We start from the raw sequence: 20,448 nt of genomic DNA, 5'->3' as shown, positions 1-20,448 counted from the left end.
TTTGGCACCAAAAACTGTCACTCGTGAGCTGCTTCCTTGGGGTTTTACTTCAGTTTGAAAAAATTTTCAGCGCTAGATTTTCAGTTGCATTAGAAAAAGCATGGAATTTATTGCTTTGCTCGACCGAGAATTTTGCTTGACTGTTTATGTCATTTTGTCCACTTCAATGATTTAATTTTGTCTCAAAGAAATGAGATATACAGCATGTAAATTCAACCGAAGCTGTCGCGGAAACAGTACTTCACATGAAATTTCCTTTTTTGTTCTACTAAATCTGTTTTCGCGCGTTTTTGCAATCCAAACTCTTGTAGAGAAAATTTTGTATTGATATTTATGCAAAAGCAAAAGTAGCGATTTCATTGTTTGTCTTAGAGTTGCCCAGTTTTCTGCCTCTGCAATAAACTGCAAAGCAAATTTTACTACTAGGGGCATGAAAAAATTAGTCTTAGGCATTCGCTTATATGATCGAATATCCGCTGAAGAGGATAGGATCAAAGCAAAAAAAAAGTTACTGAGCTCATTTGAATTTACTCATAATGACTCAAATACGTTGAACAAAATTTCCCATCAAAAGATTTTGTTTTACAATATTTGGAATGTTTTACATATAGATATTGGTGACCCATACGTAATGAGTTCGGCCTAATTAGGCACCTTAATATATATGTCTGTTTACAATGATATAAAGTTTCTAACTCTGACCACTAGCCTGAAGTTGAAGAACTTATCATGATCAGCAGTTTTTTTCTCGTGGCGCGATATGTTCATAAGCATTATCAGGAGTAGTGGATATAGGGGGTACGGACCAGCCACCCGACTTGTCCCATTCTTTCACAAATTCTCCGAGTATGGGGAAACGGGCCCAATCGCGCGTCTATTCGGTACCCCAATTTTACCATTACGACACACACATTTATTTCATCACAAAACAAAGATATTTTCCCCTTTTTTAAAAAAAAATATAAATAATTTTCACCTCAAATATTATATCTATATATATACTTTTTAAATCTATCCCTAGTACGTCTAAATCTATATCTATGTAAATAAACACATAATATTAATTTTTTTATTTATCACACGCACACACACACACACAAACACACACACACACACACACACACACACAGACCCGCGCACACATTCTTATAATTTGTAAATTTGTCATTTCTTGTGTCACTTAGTGCAATTCACTAATACCGCATTAAGCTGTTAATTAACCGTTATCAGACGGATAGTTTGGGTTCTGTCCTCACTGTCACCATTGGACGTATCCCAGATATCCAGTGTAACTTTTGAGAGCGTGTTGTGGTACGGTTGTACCATATTAAGTTCATATTCTGTTGATTAGTACTAATTTATTTTAAGTTTGCCCTTGCCTGATCAAATGTCATAGTTCACTTATATTAACTTTACCCATCTTTTACTACATTTTATTCCGTTAAACTATTCTCATAGAATTCAGTTGTTCTCAATCTCTTAGTTTTGCAGCCACAAAAATCCTAGTAGGATTTGAGGAGGATTTCCACGCTGACAAATTACAGCTATATTCTTAGCTCTATTGCAAAGTAAAACTAAAAGTGTTAATCCCACAATTTGGTAAGATATTGGATTCGCGCCTCGAATCCAATTCAAATAATCTAAACACATTCGTGGCTCATATACGTACCTCCGGAAACAGAGGTATCACATGGCGCAGTCAGCAGTCAAAGAACGTGCAATCCTCGGAAGCGAACCCTTTTGGGAAAAACCAACACTAGAACCACCTCTGAGATGGGACCGCTGGCAGATAATGCTGAAATTGGCTATCCTGGCAAAAGAGGGTATTTCAATCGACACCCTACGCGAAGATCCGACTGACAAAGTCACTTTCCCTCCAGAACCTATTTATGAGGATAATGTTGAGAATAGTACAACCCAAAGCGAATGAGATAGAAAAACTCGCAATGAGCAACTCAAGAATGCCTGGTTAAATCTTTGTCAAAAGATAGAACTTGCAGGCATATGGTGCGGCGACAAACTTTGGAAGTTTTGTGACAACAAAGCTGTCTCTCTGACTTATCTCAGCCTGGGGATGGAAGGACGACGGATTTTCGGTTCCCAAGAACCGAATATCCAAATTCATCGCGTGACAACAAAGGACCTTTGGGAGAGCCTAGACCAAGTAGTTACCAAACAGAGAAATATCACCTTTGATCGATACATTTTCCTCACAAAGAAACAACTGGAAGGAGAACCTGTAGAAAAATTCTACGGTTATCTTCGGGAACTGTCTTTGAACTGCGATTTAGGGAGTCATAAGGAGTCAATCAATCGTGACGTTTTTATAGCCAAAATGCAAGACCGGGAGATCCAGAGGGCATTAATCAAAGAAACAAGAACAGCTAAAAAAGCGTTGCCATGAACATTGAGATGGGCATCCAGAATCAACTAAAGATATCTGGAACCACTGTTCAATCGACTACAAATGAAATTATAACTACATCAGTAAACAATATACAAGGATCGTGGAATAGATCACGTCCTTCAACGAATCAATTCGTAAAACCTACCATCTGTCCCAACTGTGGCTATGGGTGGTCTGCTACACATCGTCAAAATTGTCGTGCCCGTGGAAAGAATTGCAAAAATTGCGGAATTGCTAACCACTTCGCGAAAGTTTGCCGAAAACCTTAACATCCATATAAGCCGAAACCCAGAGTAAACAATGTAGATGACTCTATCTCCGAGGTGGTTACGGTGGGTACATCAGCAACAGTTGGAGAACAGATTAATCATATAGATAGATTGTTTCAAAAACACAGTATCTATGACGCTGATTACTAGTCGGACTACGATGATAACTGCGTTGCAACAATCTCTATTACTAACGACACTCTCGAAGTGGAGCCGGTGAATTTAGACATTTGTATCGGGAATACTAATACAAAAGCTTTGCTGGATTCGGGAAGCGTGTGGACTATAATCAACAAAAATCTTGCAAATACTGTGGTGTCAGAGTGCAAAGGAAGTTTCTGGGTACAATCACCAGAAATTCACGATCTAAAAACTATGATCAAGACTTCAACCAAATGTAATGACTGGTTAGCTACGGACATTATAGTGACAGTAGTAGAAGAAGGCCACAGACCCATCGTTGGACGAGATCTCTTCCCAAAGCTAGGCTTTTCTCTAACTCAAACAAAACAAATTGCAAATGTCGATCAATACCAATGTTTAATCATGAATCAGATAGCATTCAGTTAAATCTACGTTTCATAAACAGTACGTTTCATACCTACACATCAAAAAGGACGCAGAATTCCAATTAATTTACAACCACTAGTTATTGACGAACTTCAAAAACTACTTGTTGTTGTTGGGATAAAAATTTCATCTCAACTATAGTCATTACAGTAAAAAAGAGACAAAACAGTTGAATTAGCCTTATATTCAAAAATATTGATTAAATCTATCAAAAAAAAACAAATATCAAATGCCGCATATAGATAACTTAATCGACACAATACAACAAAATTTAAATACAAATGCATCACAGGAAACAGAATGTTTTTCTACACTTGAATTAAAGTACGCATACAGTCAACTTAATTTAGATCCGGAAACGGCTAGGCATTGCAACTTCAATATTGTTAGCGGTGAAGGAACTGGTACTTATCGTTTCATTACCGGTTTCTACGGATCAATGGACATGCCAGCAGCAATCCAAAAAGTGATGGAGTACACATTAGTCGGACTTAAAAATACTCACTGCTTATTAGATGACATTATAACAGTCAGTCGAGGCTCAAAAGAAGTTCACTTAAAATCAGTCTTCAAATGTTTAAAAAAAATTGGACGATGATCATTTACAAACAAATTTATCGAAATGTCATTTTGCAAAAACCGAAATCGAATGGTTAGGTCACAAATTTACTCAGTCAGGAATTGCACAACTCGAAACTAAAACAGCAGCAATTTTAAATTAAACAGCACCTAAAAATTTATAACAATTAAGATCATTCATAGGTTCAGTTCACCACCTAGGTTGGTTTATACCTAACTTGTCTCAATTATGCTATCCTGTTCGACCATTGCTTAAAAAGAATACGAAATTTGTTTGGAATGATGAACTTGAAACTCATTTCCAAGCAATAAAAAAAAGTCGCAAAAGCAAGGGAAAACAAACAATATAATCCCCACTTGGAAACACGGATCAAATGCGACGCTTCTCGAGCTGGAATAGAGGCAGCATTAGAACAACTTTCACCCGCAGGTTGGCATACAGTGGCATTTAGGTCTCGTTTCCTGAACTCTAATGAAGAACGCTACAGTATTAATGAATTAGAATTGTTAGGAGTTGTGTGGTCTGTAGATTATTTTAAATATTACTTATTTGACAAATCATTCACAATCATCACAGATCATCGAGCACTACTTTCAATCATGAAAGAACACCGATCTAATAAATCATGTAAGAGTCGATTAACTTGTTGGGTAGATCGTTTTTACCTTTTGATTTTAATATTGAACATATACCAGGTGCAAAAATGGGGCTAGAAGATTACATTTCCCGCCAACCAAATCAAGAAGCAAAAGTCACTAACAAATTCGATAAGGAATTTGCGGTAGCAACAATTACCCGCATTCATGACGCTATTGCGGCAATTTATATGAATACCACACAGCAAAACTGTCAATCACAGCACTTTAGCAGCGTCAATCACACACATTCCACACGTGCCTCACATCCCCGCTCAACAAACTCTTCCAATTTGCTTTCTGCCATTAATTGTAACACAACTCAGTTGCTTCTTGAAAACTCTGCAAACGCAGCACAATTCCACTTAAATTCTAGTCCACATACATACTCAACTTCAATCAAAAATAATTCTAAATTAATCTCAAACGATTCACATTTACCTTCAACTTCCCAAATAAAGATGAGCAGTCCAAGATCAGTTCCACAAACCCCTCCTACTCACAGCAGAGTCACATTTCAGTCAACAACAAATTCGGCAGTTAACTCGACTCACTCCTCCACCGAAGGCCCAAATTCCCCAAATCTTGAATTATCTAAGGAAGAGGTGTTTGAAAGCTTTCTGACGCAGCTATTTACGAAAGGGTTTCTCGCTGTACTAACAAGCAAGGAGGCAGTCCTCAAGGAGGTACGGGGTTGTATATTCCGAAATGATGCACAAAGGTGTAAGGAGGTGAATCCCTATCTCTTCTTCTATTGGAGAGATGTTCACGTACGATCAGGCTGCGTCTGCGTGGACGAACGCGTAGCAATACCACGCTCAATCTAGGACGCCCGTATTTGAAGGCTTAGATCTCACCCACACTGGCAGCTGGGGAATGATAACTCTTGGGCAGTATGCGTTCTGGCCGTATAAGCACCGCGAAATCTTAAACAAGGCTGCTCAGTGCAAGGCTTGTACTGAGATTGCTGAGAACCTTAGACCAGTCGTTCCGGCGTCAAAATTGAAGCCGTTATTAACGTTATTAAGTTGTTCAAAACCTCATGAAGAAATACAAATTGATTTCGGCGGCCCCATTACTAATGAAAAACATCAAGATATACTTTTCTTGCATGTAATGATCGTTTTTCCAAATATCCTACTGTAGAAGGCTTTGATTAAGCTAATGGACCTAATGTAATTAAATTCTGAGATGACTATATTCAAATACACGGTGTTCCTAGAAACATTAGGTTAAATCAAGCACGTTGTTTAATTGGATAAAAAGTATAGACTTTCTGTAAAAACCACAACATCAACATTATCACAGCTCCTGCTAATGACCACAGAGCTATTGGATTAGTGGAGTGTTTGATACAAACAACTTAGAGACGACTAAGCTGCATGAAATTAGACAATAGAAATATTACATTTACAATTAAAGAAGCAACAAAGTCAATAGTAAATCAATTACGTATATGCAAACAAAAGAAATAAATGTAACACCTTTCCAAGCACATTTTGGAAGAAAGCCAAACAGATCACTAAGTAACATTAGTACCCTACCAAAGTCATCAAATTTATCATATGAAAATATTCTTCACCACTATTTAGAAGCCGACACTGTACCCGTGGAAGTCTTCCTTGAAGATAACGAATGGGTGACCGGTGATCGGAACGACATACTGATAGAAGAGGCGATGCAAAAGGTCCAGGTGGATGCAGGACGAAGATACAATGGGGACAAAAACACTCGGTGTCCCGATTTATATTACACCCCAAACTAAATAACCCGATACTCCGAACAGAAAAGTCATTGGACATCAAGCTTGCTCTCTAAGTGTCCAAAAGGTCAAAGAGGGATCTTCGTGGCCTTTGGGAAAATTGGCCCCGGGTAGCACGGTCGTCAGAACTTCCGACACGACAACGGTCATAAGGGAACCCGGAATCCCTGAAGTCCGAATGAGAAACAGCGATATCACCAAATTTGGCACCCATGCTGAGCAAAATACGGATCTTTGGCAGCGCGCCCAACGACGTCCCCTCCCTTATGAGAAGACAACAGAGGATAAGATTGCGCAGCATACGAAGGACCTTAAAAAGAAATATCGGGGAGAAATTGAAATTCGCCACAGACCCACCCAATCATACGCTGCCTCAGGCGTTTCAAGTGCCATTAGCAATATTTCCAAAGCAACGTCTTCACTGAAACCCAAGAAGCCCCAATCGGGAAGAACTCGATCACGACAATCCTTGACAACCGACGTTGAATACGTCCAATGCCTCCTCTGTTGCTGCGTCATCGGTCACCTCATCAACCGCATCGCCTTCCACGTCAAGATCAAAAAGAAATAGAAAGCCGCCAGATTATTTTGGATACGAAAATTCTGTTTGTTCTATTAGTGAAGACTCTGCCCCTGCGCCCAAACGTCATAAGGCTATAAACCCGGTTATAGAGACAGTAATCCAAGAAGAGGCCCTCCAACCACCTGTACTTGACACATCTTTCGAGTTGCCGGTTGTTAGCCCCCCTCCACCCCTCCAGTTGGAACATGGTCTAGAAGCATATGACTATGACGAGTAAACAAGAGAAATAAACATGAGCGTCTTGGACGCCGAAAATCAAATTTAAAACTATGTTAAACTGTCAATTCAAACTAGATAACTTTGCTTTCATTAAAATTTAGTGTAAAACTAATTCATTCAATGAACGTTATTTATTCTAGATTTGGATTTGTGCCACTATTGCATATGTTTTCTGTTAAATGCCAAAATTTAGTTGTGAACGTGTTTAGTTTGCAACAATTAATTCCAGTTTAGCTTTCATTGCAGTAAATCTTCATCATTAAAAGTATTGCATTCGCACCACGATTGTGCATTAATCCGCGTTTCACGTTTACAGTTGAACGTTACTGAAATGAATTTCCATTGAAGTAATTTCTCTTGCATACTTTTCTCAATTCCATTATGATTCTTTGTTTGCTTGCCGATGCTCATAAAAATTTACTACTTATAATAACCAGTACATATGTTATTAATATCTTAAATTTTACACTGTTGCAGTTTAAAATTTCGTTAGAGCGGAGGATATGTGGTACGGTTGTACCATATTAAGTTCATATTCTGCTGATTAGTATTTATTTTTTTAAATTTGCCCTTGCCTGATCAAATGTCATAGTTCACTTATAATAACTTTACCGCCGACTAATAAGTCAACTTTTCATTTCGTTCACATCGCCCACCTTTTACTACATTTCATTCCTTTAAACTATTCTCATGGAAGTCAGTTGTTCGAACTCTCTTAGTTTTTCAGTCACAAAAATCCTAGTTGGATTTGAGGAGGATTTCAACGCTGACAAATTACAGCTACATTTGTAGCTCTATTGCAGAGTAAAACTAAAAGTGGTAATCCCACACTTTGATAAGATATTGGATTCGCGCCTCGAATCCAATTCAAATATTCTAAACACAATCGTGACTCACATAGGTACATCCGAAGACAGAGGTATCACGCATGTTAAAAGCACGTAACACCAATTTGCGAAAAAACTTGACAAAAAAACCAGCGTAATTCTGCAGTTTTGGCTAAAGCAACTTATTTTGCTTAATTTTGTCTGTTTTAAACATAAAATAGGTAATATGTAGGACATTATCACAAATAATTAGGATAAGCACATCTGCATAAATAAGCGTAGCGCTCTTAAAATCATGCTTTTTATGCTTATTGAATGGAGGGTTTTTGTTTCGAAACTTCTATTAAATGATCAGTATCAATACCACTACCTTCAAGTTTAGAAGATGGGAAATAATATTTACAAGAGCAACCGGGCTCTTTATTAAAGTAACCACCTCTAGGTAAATCCACCTTTGGATGTACTGTTTTTATATGACCCCTCAACTAATTAAAACTATCAATAGAAAAACAATGTTCAAATTTAACTTTAATAGCAATACAATCCTTACATGTTTACTTATTTATATCAATATCTTTTATATGTTAATTATCCTTACTTTTATTACAAGCTTTTTTCTGGCTCCCGTCTGACCTCTTTACCATAAATAAAAATATAATCTTTATCTTCATCATTATTTATAACTTCACCTTCATCAAACTGGGTTTTATCTTGAATTATATCCTTAACCAAGTCATTAGTTCCATCTGTGATCTGTTTCGATCATAGTCTCAACCATACTCTTACTAAAACCATTCCTAAAACAAACAACGCTCAATAAATCATATCCACATTTACACACACCTCTTTTATCATCAAGAAGTCAATCATAATGACACTTGATGGAATAATATCCCTCAAACTCTTTATTACACTCAAAACAATTATAAGCCATTATCAACTACGAGCGAAAATTTCAATTAAATCCATAACACGGTCTTTAGAGTTATATAACTCTGAGAGATAATCATTAGCACTAGTATTTCAATAACTTTTCTCTTATCTTCTATCTATAGGTGGTTCTCCCTCTTTAGCATAGTTTTCTGTTGATAATTGCTGTAGTACATTTTCTACTATTAGAAAACTCTTCAACCATAGCTACAACACCAGCTTTATTAAAACCCTCAGCACCTTTATTAATATACTTATCTTTTAATAAGTATATCGTCAAAGTTGGGTTAACCATATATGGAGTCTCCTCTCAATCTTGGTCAATAACCAAGTCCGGGTCATAACTGTGTTCAAAGTTATCTCTATTTTCAATTTTATGTTCTAAGTCTCCCCTGTAGCCCTGGTGTAACATGGACGAAGTCCCATGGTGTTACTTAGACGAAGATCCATAATTTCTATCAGGGAACCTGCTTCGCAGATTATTAACTAACAAACTAGTTCTATTTAATGCATGAGTATCGGCAGCAGCCGCTAAACCCGCAGCTCTTATTCCATTACTAGGTGAGCTCGGCGAAGCCGCTTAGCAGATATAATAATGTATTACTAATCTACTACCCAGAATACTAAAACTAGCAGATGTGCAATATAACCATTTAGCTCTAATTTGTTCTTTTGCTAAATCACCATTTTGATTTTCAAATCCTCTATGCTTTAGATAATAAATATAATAGAATAATTAATGTTTAATTTGAATTAAAGTTGCCCTATCATTTGGATCTTTCATTCTTTGTTTCAGATAACTGATTACACAATTTCTCTCCTTATTTGATAAATCTGCTTTAAAACTTAATGCCTCAAAATTTTTGTTTCCAATAGAAGAATCACATACTATATTTTTTTTCTGTTCTGTAATAAAAAATGAGACATTAATAGAGGATTGCCACATTTTCATCACTTTTAGTTGTGGAATATAGAATCTCTTGGGTTTCTGCCGATAAAATTTTTTCAAAAACATCATTGAAAGTATTTTAAAATTGAAGTATATGTAAAGTTATCAAAGAATGCAGCATTACTATATGTTGTAATACATACAGTATCTGCACCAGGTCTGCATGTATTATTTATTTGAGCTGGCTCATGACAAATGTCAATCTTTTGAACATTATGATGTCTTCAATTTGTAAAAAAGGTTTTTTTGTTTATTTAGCTTACTACCCATATCGTCAAGTATTAATATACCATCTCTGAAATCTTCTATATTATTTTTGGTATTTTTTTTAATACCAACTGTTGTATATCCTTCCCAATCTGATTTATCTTCACACGCCTCAATGATAGGTCTTTCTTTTTCTCGATCTAGCTCTAAATATTGTTTAACAAGTGCTTTACCAGTGCCAGTTCCATCATAAACTTCTCCTTCATAACCTCTAAATCGTTTTACGAATGCATCATCTTTATTAGGCACACTATCATAAATAATAAATGCACGAAAAAACAATGCAATAATATTGAAAATAAATTACCCAATTTTATAGGGTGAAAGTTTAATTTAAGACATAGTCAAATTTATATATCTAGAATGATAGTTCCAACATTTGAAAAACTTAATAATAAATCTAGTTTTGATAAAAAAGCTACGAGTAACATCGAAATAAGTCAATGACAGTTAGTGATGCAACAATAGAAGCAAAAATATCAAAAGATTTCTTTAAGAGTGTTGGTAAAGCCACAGTTAACTTTGGAAAAAATGTTGCTAGTAATCCAGTAAGAGAATTAGATAGAGAAGTAAAATAGGAAGTGCAGCTGCAACTAAAAATACTAGAGCAGCTTTAACGGCTACACAAGATTTAATTAAGTTTACAACAAGTGGTGAAGATATAAGAGTAGTACAAAAAAGAAGAGGGTTATGCTGAGGTACTAAGAAAAGATAGCTCATCTATAACTATAAATATAACTATAACTATAGCTATAACTAACCCTCATCTAATTCTAGATATAGTATTAACATTAACCTAGCTATAAAAATAGATAGTAATATTGTTATTTCTAAATATATTATTATTACTAAACACCATTAGCTTTAGTTCAAAAATAACTCAATTTTTTTTCTTGTTCTTATATTCTTCAAACGCCTTAATTAATTCAGTATATTCATCGTTATCTATTATTTGTTATCATTTATTGATTTAGTATATAGCTTATTGAGTTTGTCACTAAATTGATTACTTAAATTATACAATTGGGAAAACTTTATAATTTTGCTTCCTATTTTTGCATTAATTTGTTTTTTGTAATGAACCACAAACAGTTGCTGTAGCAAAAGCTGTTGGAATAGAATAAGGCAGTCCTATACCTGTTAATGCAACTGATGTTGTTGATGCTGTTGTTGTTGTAGATGATTATATTGTTTCTGTTATCTCAGCCATGTTAATATATGTTTTATGTTCACTTAGCTTTTTATTTTAGTTATTAGGTTGAGTATCATAATAAATTTTTAATACCTTTTATAAAATTAAAATTATTAAAATTTTTGTTTGCTTTAATTTTTTCATTTATCTACTGTTCATTGACAGCATCAGCTTCACGGATCTGCTTTTCAGCCACATCGTGGATCAGCTGTTCACTAACTGTCAACACGTTTGGATATAGTAATTTTCTCACTGGGTGTTGTTGTTGTTTTCATTTTCAGTAGTAAAAATAACTATCAATTTCCTTCATAGTATCTTTTTGATTAAAATCATAATGCATCTCTTTTCTTGCTTGTTCTTTGTGTTCAACAAATTTTCTTTCAAGTAATATAGCAATTATATATTTTATAACAGCCTTTACTATTAATATGAGACTATCTTATAAACCTCTCCATCTATCAACACACGCATCACCTAAGGAATATTTGTAATTGTCGGATTAAACTTACTTATTAATATAAAACCATTGTTTCGATTCATTATCTTTAGAAATAGTATCAGCAGAATTTTTATTGCCAAATCGAACAAAACTACCTTCGATTTCAGTTAACTTATTGGCTAATGTGGATACTTTAACCGAGTTGAGAGAAACTAGTTCAACTCTCTGGTCAACAATCCATACAGCTCCTCCATTGGTTGTATATGATGGTAGCCGAATAATGTTTGCATTCAGTTGACCAGTTGTGAGTTTTTCAAATTTAATTTTTCTTAACTCAGTTATGTTTTTACTCAATATTTTTGACGATATTAGACGATATGAAGTTATTATCATATTATTTTTTATTAACAACGTTTTTCATATCAAGAGGTGGATGTGAGTTTTTGATTATATAAACACTTTTCATATCAATATTTTTATTATCTTCTAAGAATAATTGATGGGATTTACTTAGTGATAAGTTGTTCCTACGGTCAGCGGGGCTGATCATTGTTTGTTGCTTAGTCTGATTGAATCTGTTTCTAGTCATTATTTATATTGAGATATATTGTCAGCAAAGCTGCATATGCCAAAACGTCTACTGCGAAGCAGGTTCCCTGATCTACTCCTGAGCCGACCGGAGGTCTATCCAAAAATTAGCGACTTCGTCGATCTGCGAGGCGAGTTCCCTGATCTGCTACGCATTGACTATGTTGATTCCAAGTGATTCTAACACCTTATTATTAGACTCAAAATGAAAGTCAGATTTTAATAATTCCTGTTCATTGTATTTACCTTCTATTATTTCACCATTAGAACCTTTTATTTTTTATGTTGTTGGTTGAGTTTTTAAAACTTCGGTAATTTTGAATAATTCTCTATTCCAATTAGATGTGTAATCCTTAGAAATATAGTAACGTTTGTCAGCATTGCTAACGTAATCACCAACTTTAAATTTTGGATGGGTGTAGCTGGGTTTATTAGAAGTAACTATATGCGAAGCAGGTTCCCTGATATTTTTAACTTTATTGGAAATTTTAGAAGCGTCAACGGGTGTCGTGTTAATTGTTTAACGAATTGTATTGTTATATATTTTGATAGCATCATCCAAAAGATTTACGCATTTACCATCGATGAACATAGGCTTATTAAATATTTGTAATAATGCTCTATTGAATCTTTCTAAAAATACAGACTTTAAATCACTACATGTTGAATATATCTCAGTTTTATATTCTTTAAGTAAAGATTTGAATTTTCTGTAATAAAACTCGCTATCTCTATCAAACCATAAATTTTCTGGTTTTATACTTCTTCCGAACACCATTTTAAAACCATTAGTTTCAGATATACCAGATTTATTCTTTAATGGTATATCCCGTGCAAGTATTGTAAATATATCTATAACAGTTAAAATAAAATTATAATAATTGTGATTTTTAATCAAAGATGACTTATCAATTAAATCTGCCGACCATGTTTCATCTTTAGATATTGGTATTATTCTTTCTCTTAAATTTGTTATTTGACGACTGAATACTTTTTAGCTAATAATTGTTGTTTAGCTTTAGTTTTGGTTGTAGGTTTGACTCTCTGCTTTGCAGGAACTTCATTCACCAACATAGTAGTCGGCGTGTTTGTCTGCGAAGGGACTCCGCCCTTGGTTGGTGTGACAAAGCTCGCCCTTCACCAAGCAGTTTGACTGGTGGTTGTAGTCTTAGCTTCATTCAATGACCATAATTAAAAACAAAATTAACTATTTGATCTTGATTGAAAAAATCTTTGATACTAGTTTTTTTGACATCTTAAACATCTCATCATATCATGACCAGCTTTTGTTTCTAGTATAGTAGTTCTAGTCTTTCTATTGAACTGTCGAGGTGGTCTTAGCTAAGACCACTAGCTTTCACTTGTTCGTCATTCTCGTAAACAGTCTCTTTTTCTTCTACTACTACTACTACTACTACTACCCCTTTCTCATAGTCATTAGTATCGCGTCGCCATATTTCATCTTCGCTAGTAGAAACCCTTCATTGTGATGCAATTATAACTAATATTCTTTTGATAATTTTTTTATCTATTACTTTAAGTATCTCCTCTTTTTTATAACCGATATCCTATAGAAATAGTTTTATTTTGTTTCCATTACCTTTATGTCTATTTCGATTACTTCTTTATTAGTAATAAATATAGCAAAGCCCTAAAAAATCATTCACTTCACCTTTTTATTTTATACCCTCAGTTACTAGAGATACATCTACACCATTTATTTTAAGTTGTTCAAATTTGAATCAACTGATTTTATTTCGAGTTGTTTTTTTGTTTGTTTACCAATTAGTATTAAAATGTCAATCATATCATTATCTATAACAAATGTTTTGCCCCTATTATCTTTTAATGTTACAGATGTAACAGGTATAGGTGATAAGAGAGCAGCTCGTCCATAAAGAAAACTGCTCAGTCGTTGGTACCCCACACTCTTTAAAGTAACATTTTTTTCAGCTAGTGCTGCTAAATTCTGGTTTCGAAAAGCTTGTATTATTTCACTATTCGAAATTAACGCTTTAGTTTTTGGATCAAATAACTTTTCTATGTTACCAAAATATTCTTGTTGTTCTATTTTAGAACCTAATCTAGTTCACCTGTTTTCTTTGTCTAGTTTAGTTACTTCTATAAGTGTTTATAGTATAGACTTTTTTATGAAAACTATAATAAATCCTTATATAGTGTAATGGCAGCTTCAATTACTTTATCATCATCAATAGTCAGCTCTTTAATATTATTTAATACTAGATCACCTGGGTTGTCTTCGTCTAGCCCTAGTTTTATTAATAGTTCTGTTAGAATAGCAATCATTTCATTTATTAAATCTCTTATGAATAGATATAAGAGGAACATAAAATCTTTTATCATCGAAAGTGTATAGACTAGTCTTACTTGTTTTTGTTGTTGTCATATTATCTCCTACTTTTGCATTCTACACTCCTCTACAGTTTTCTTTTTGTCATACGTTAGTGCATTATAATAGTCTTCATGTTTAGCATTGTTACAATTTTTTTTTTTCTCTTTGGCTTTCCTTTAAACACAAAATTTAAAGCTAAATGTCTAGGACGATAGAGTTGCAAACTCCTCTACAGGATTACTTCCAAATTCATGACTGAATATACCGAGTATTTTTCATTGGTTTTGTCTGGTGTGTCTAGATTGGTTAGGTCCATGTGCTCATGACTAAATTTACCTTCAGAGAAAATTAGTACAAATCTATCAGAAACTATTTTCAGAAGTTTTACATCTTTTAGTGATGGTTTTAGAATATTATGGAAAAAACATCAAACATGTGTAGTTAACTTAGTTCTAATATGGTAACTTCTACATAAATTGGTGATTCATAATCTATTTTCTTTGTGTTTTCAAATGGCTACAATCCTTATGTCTAGTTTCATTCAAAAAAAATTATATACTTAAACTTTTCATAATCTTTTCTTCATCATGTAAGACCTTACTTTGAACGAAGTGCAGAGGTTTCATGCGCTTTGTTCCATATAATGAGTCGACCATCAATTTGTGTACAATCTTCTCTGCTTCAGGTATAGCTCTGATCTTTTTGTATTGATTTGAATGTAATTTTTACATATGTAACATTGTTTTAACTTATTACTCTATGTATTTTAGTTTATCTTGCACCAATCCTAACATAAAACTTAAAAACTGATGAATCATAAATTCATCTTTATCATTTTGTTCTAAGATTAGTTTTTTTGTTCTTGCTCTACCTTTCTCTCCTTCTCTATAGCCTAATTCATTATAATTTATCTTTTTTTGTTAGCCATTAGAGATAGTTGCTCTGTTTTAACTTTACAGTCATCATTGTAATCAAAATCACAAACTATATAATAACCATAATCACTATCATCTAGAGTATATAATGTATCATCTAAAGATGTGTTGGAGTACTTGAAGTCTTTGTAAGGTAACATTTGCATCATTGCATCGCCCAAGAAAATGTTAGCGTCTCTGTACCATATAGTCTTATTACTTTCACTAGTGTTGACCAATTTATCATCCTTTATATTACATAAACCACCTCTTTTTGCATCAATAAAAATATCTAACATTTGTTTATCGTGTAATGTATCTAATACAGTACCACTTGACATTCCCCAGCAATCAAAGCTATAACGAGGGAGACTTACACAGTGGAGAGGATTAAGCTTGAAAGAATTTAAGCTTAGTTTAACATAATCATTCATGCAATAGATTAAAATTTCCACATCACTCTGTAAGTACTCTATAGTTAGATCTCTACCAGTTCTATGCTCTTTTCATTATTAAAAATGTCAACTTAATCTTGTGTTGATTTTTTTTCAGTTTGGGGGGACTTGAAGTCTTCTAGTTTTAGATTACGTTAAGATTGTCATAGGTAGCTTTGCTATCATTGTTAGTTCTACTACCACATTCATCCCAACCAAAATTTCCATATCAATATAGAAACTTAGTTTTACGTCCGTATATCTCTGCCATTTCATCTAGAGGCATAGCTTAGAAGTTATAACTATCTAAGAAATTAAGATAACCAATACTAAATATCTTAGACTTACCAACTGCTAGTGTTATGTTCTCTACTTTACTTTTGTCTTTATTCTATTTGAAAAGTTCACTCTATAGTAGATTGAAATCATAGCCACTACCATTGTGGAGTATAACGGGAATGAAGTTTTCTTGTTTATATCTTAGATAACATATTTTACATGCAGGCATTCTATAATTAACAGTTTTATGACAGTGATCTTTTACGTTATTAATAAATTCTTTTTTACATATATGACAAGTGTTTTTAGTTTAATGATATAGTCTATCTTTCTTATTAACAATCATCTTTTTGATGTACTTGGAACTTTTTTCAGCTTCTATTTCTAATAGATCTCTAGCAAGTCTTTTGATACAATGAAAACCAAAGTAGTATTTGAAAAAACCTTAAACGCGACTTCGCCGTGCTTCGCAAAATGTAAAAATGTAACCCACACTTATTGTTATGAGTTTGGTTAAGACATATTTAATACTATGTGTTCTAACGTTGACAACACAAAATCCTTTATAGGAAGTTAAATTTTTTTTTTATTTTTTGACATTTGTGATCAATTTTGAAAGTAATATGTCGGTTCTTTTGGCCAACAATCTCTGATGTAAAAGAATGATTACATGCCTGATTGTCGTATTTCAATTTTGAAGTAAACCAATAGGTAAATCCATTACAATAAAAGTATTTCTGATTACTATTAATTGGTCTGTCTATCAATGTTTCTATTTTTTTAACCAGAGCGCTGTGTTCTACACCACCATTTCAGCAAAATATTATTCTGACATCTTTTTATCTATATTTAAATCATGATACTATGTATTTCTGTATTCTATTTATGTAAGCAAAATCATCTTCATGTTGTTGACTTGGTACAATTAGGTTTTTTGCATAATTACTTTTACGAGTTGCGTGCTCTTTAGCTGGACTTAACCAAGCAGTAATAGCTAGTTGTAAACAGTTATGTTTGTAATTGGATATATATATTTTTGATTTGAAATCTTTTAAATCTGGTGGTAAATCTATATAGCTACCAATGGATCTTTGTTGGTTCAATATTTAACTGAATGCTTCTTAATCCGTGAAACTCAGAGTCGTAGCCATAATCTTCATATTTTTCTTTTTTCGAAATCTAGCCATTGTTTGAAGTCACCGTAATCCTTAAAAGCCTTATTAACAATATAGTCCGTTTTAAAGAATATTTTCGTGATTTGAATTTCTTCTTCATTTCTCTTCTTATACTAACGCTCAGTTTTAATCTTAAATTTCAAACACTTAAGTTTTCTAAATTGATTACATTTCTTAATTTCTTCTACCGAGTAATTGATTTCTTCGTCTTTATCTCCAATGTTTTTTCCAGCTTTATCTGTAATATAATATTCTCTCATGTTCAAATTAGAGTTTATATCATAGTCTTCGGTTCCCTCTAGATAATTTCTTCTATGACTATATGAGTGGATAGTAAGGGCTACCTCACTTCTAATTGTTTTATTACATTCTTTACATTCGTATTTATTTCTAGTATAGATTTTATTATTAATATGGGTCTTTGACCATCCGGGAACCGGCTTCGCCGATGTTTCACCACTAGTTTTAGCCTTAGTCACAGTTTTGGCTTTAGTTACAGTTTTAGGTTCAGCTTTGTGAATAAGAGAGTCTTCATCTTCGTTATCAATCAGCTCTCTGGTTCTTCCTAAGTGATCGCTTGTTAAAGTGTGTTTGAGAAACTCTTTCTTTGAATTGAACAAAAAATGCTTTAAAAATGTCTTAATTGTAGAGTTAAACATGGAATGGGACAAGTCGGGTGGCTGGTCGGTACCCCCTTTTATCCGTTACTATCAGGTTCAAATAAAATATTTTGAGAAAGTTTCTATATAACATTAAGGAGGATCGATTATCCTTGTAAAGAAGAATGTTAGCAACTCATGATACCTTTACGAAATTTGCATAGCCAATCTTGTCCGCTCGAGCTGCTATGTAGAACAAATTGTTCAATAGATCGAAAAGAAATCTAATTTTTTTGCCGTTTTTAACTTCAATAGGTATCTGCGTTTGAACAATCAATTTTGCGGTTTCATACGACCTTAAAGAATTTTGGTTAATAAAGTTTTCAGGCTCTGAAACCACAAGGATGTTCAACTTACTCAATTCATTCGCTATCAAGTATTAGAAACGCATGTGGAAGTCACTCACGGAATCGAACAGTGTCTTTACCGCCCATTTGTCTAAGTGTATAGTTGCCCATTTAGAAACCACCTATCTGTCGAATTAGCTGCGCACCTAATAGTTCTCCTTCACTCCTAGAATCTCAATTTTGATTCTTATATTCAGGCGTTGACAAAAGACCCCCATTTTTTATCTTTAACTCTCTAATTACGTTAAATCATAAATTTTAGTCCCGTTCTTGAATTGTGGCCAAAACTTGGGCACAAGCGTCCTCGTCTTAGGGCGGCAATTAACTCCTTTGGGTGACTAAGATTTTTTGTTTTAGTATATACTTGGATCTCAATACAATCCATTATAAACTCGATGCGCTTAAACGCAGTAGCCTAATATTTAGCAAGCGAAAGTCGAAATGTAGTACTCAATGAAACTCTTTGAGAAGTACATGGCAAAAAATTTCTAACAAATAACTCTCCAATCACTCAACTGTTTATCAACTCAACTATAAGAAAAGATCCTACCAGAGCAACATCCTAATTTCAGGTATCTTTAAACAAAGTGAATATTACACTATTGCTTTATGACGTACCGCTTGATTAATAGACTGAAGCGAATTCGAAGGGCAAGTGAAATATTGAAAACTAATTTTGGAACGTTTTCTAAACTTAAATATCTCTTGTTGGGATAACAACAGTTGCATAACTTACCGACCGGTAAAATAACATGTTAACGCCAAATTACCATTAGGGAGTCTGTTTTGTCATAAGACTACGAGTAAGTAGAGAACCCAGGGTACGAATTATTTGGTCGCTAAAATTTAGAGGCACGTGCAGTTAGAGAACCCAGGGTGCGAATAATTCGCTCGCTAAAACTTGGAGGCACTTGCAATTAGCGATTAGCACGTGGAAAAATGGAATGCTGAATTTTGCGGCCCTATCTTAGCGGCCGTAACTTAGCGGCCCATTCGCAGTAAAGAAATATAATTTTTGGCGGTGAGGCCAAACCCACTAATATTTTTGACATTTCCGATCAAAACCTGAAACGAAAGCACTTGCCTCCGAAAACTCCCACCCCCCCCCCCCCCACCCCCATTTTCCCAGCAACTTAGCTTTCGAAATACTTGCGAATAGGTTTCTGATAGGTTCTTACAGATAAGGGGGTTTCTAAAAATTGTGATAAAACGTGGAATAATTGACGAGAATTTCTCGTTAAATAATTTGCAAAACTGTATTCCTTATTTATTTCATTTTTAATTAAAGTTTAACCCCCTTCGTACCCTTTGGTTCTCTAACTAAATTAGCACAAGAAAATTATCGCCCCTCGGGCCTTGTCCCCTGGGCCGCTCAGATTCATGTGCTAACATATACTTAGCAATTAGCACGTGCACATCGCAGGGTACGAATTTTTTGGTCGCCAAAACTTGGAGGCACGTGCTATTAGCAATTAGCACGTGTAAAACAGAAAAGCTAAAATTTGCGGCCCTAACTTAGCGGCCCTGACTTAGCGGCCCGCTCGCAGTAAAGAAACATAATTTTTGGCGGTGGTGAAAAGCTCGATATCTCTAGAAGAAATGCAATTAGTTGTTTCCAAACAGGGCAAAAAAGGACTCATGATAGCAACGCTTAATTAGAAAAATTGACGAAAACTTCTCGTTTAATAAATATCAAAACTGTTCTATTAATTTCAATTTTAATTAAAATTTAAGCTCTTCGTACTCTTTGGTTCTCTGAATAATTTAGCTTATTAATCTTATCCCCCTCGGGACGCAAAGATTCATGTGCTATCAAATACATCACATGGTGATGAATAAGCTTTTAGTGTGATAAGCTTTTAGTCTTATCTCGTCAACAGCGTGATAAAGTTTCCCAAATGTCGTAATCTCAACGAGAGTTAAGTAAAAACTTTACCACATCACTGTTATTCCCTTCTCAAAGTAATACAAATTTTGACAGCTTCTCTTTAGCAATTACAACCATGTGGTAAAAAACATTGATTAATTTACAATACCATTTCAAGTGTTTTTGCATGCGTTAATATTGTT

This window comes from Convolutriloba macropyga, chromosome 8 (assembly GCF_964194025.1).
Source record: "Convolutriloba macropyga chromosome 8, txConMacr16.3, whole genome shotgun sequence".
NCBI lineage: Eukaryota > Metazoa > Xenacoelomorpha > Acoela > Convolutidae > Convolutriloba > Convolutriloba macropyga.
Note: the sequence above shows the minus strand (reverse complement) of the source record.